Here is a 1,321-nt window from a genome sequence, read left to right on the forward strand (position 1 = left end):
TCTTCAAAGAGTTAAAACAAAAATACCTGTTGCATATATTCATTATTAGTGGTTTGGGAATATTTTAATGCTTGTTTTGTCTTATTTTAAATCATTTTAAATCATCTTAAAGTTTGCCGATGTCCCCTAGTGAGCCCTGGCCACCTCATTTCTTTCTTTAAATTATCTGACCAGCACAAAAACAAAATTCAAAAGTAATAACTGTTTCAGACAGGTTTCCTGAACCCTTCCTCCGTCTGCCATTGGTCCATTTGTCACCGGCGCCCCTCTCTGTGCACGCCACTGCATTGGTCAATTTTCCTTCAATAAACTTCTCCTTTGCTTCTGACTGATAGTAAGGTAGTAGGTGTAGTAGTTATGTTTATGAATGGGGTAGGGGTTAATGGATCTAAAATATGGTCATGCAGAATAAGGCATTAATATGTGCTTTATGATTATAATTTACTTTATAATTTACTAATAAACAGCCAATATGCTAGCAATATTCATGCTAATAAGCAACTAGCTAGTGTTAGTGAATAGATATAATCAACAAGTCTAAATACAACTCTAGTTTTATATTTCTCTGTTGTTTTTAATGTGATTAACATTGTAGGTCTTACCCTCACTAAAGCCGTTCTCTTCGCAGTCTTGCACTTTCAAATACTTTTTTGCTTCAAATTAAAGTTTGTAATATTGTGATTTTCCTTGTCGCTGCTTCGGTTCATGGCTTATAAGACTTTTTTAAAATCCCAATGGGAAAAACACTTCCAGACTCAATGGCACTGAAAAAGCGGGCGCACTAATGCACTCTGTCTAATAATGAAACACTTTCGGAGCCTGGCTGTGTTCATCCACATTCAGTTTGATTATATGAAAATAGCCAGTCAGATATTCAGCTAAAATTCTCATTTTGGGGTGAACTATCCCTTCTGCTGCATCGCTCGGTCGGGAAGTTTTGCTCATAGTGTGATGACCACAGTTCTCTTGAAGTGATTGGAAGACAATCAAAGTGCTTTCCCGCATCTGCCAGATTACCCAGAAGCCTCAGCGAGAGCTTCCACAAACACTGGAGAAAGTCCCTGTAATTTTCCAATCACTTGTGTTTAGGGCACATCTCAGTGTCTCTGCGGCCGTTAGATCAGATGTGTTCGCTCTGTTCAGAGCTGGAGGGTCTGTTTGTTTGTAGACATCAATACAATCAGATTTTTTTTGTTCGTTTTTTCTGTGTCGTCTTATTGACTCATAGCCAGTGCCACACAAAATCAGTTTGTGCTCTAAAACAAGCACTGCAGATTTCCACAAATTTCAAATAGCTGTCACTTACAATCTCTATGCATGT

The sequence above is a fragment of the Sinocyclocheilus grahami genome, unplaced genomic scaffold, assembly GCF_001515645.1.
Source record: "Sinocyclocheilus grahami isolate Dianchi unplaced genomic scaffold, SAMN03320097.WGS_v1.1 scaffold2206.1, whole genome shotgun sequence".
NCBI lineage: Eukaryota > Metazoa > Chordata > Actinopteri > Cypriniformes > Cyprinidae > Sinocyclocheilus > Sinocyclocheilus grahami.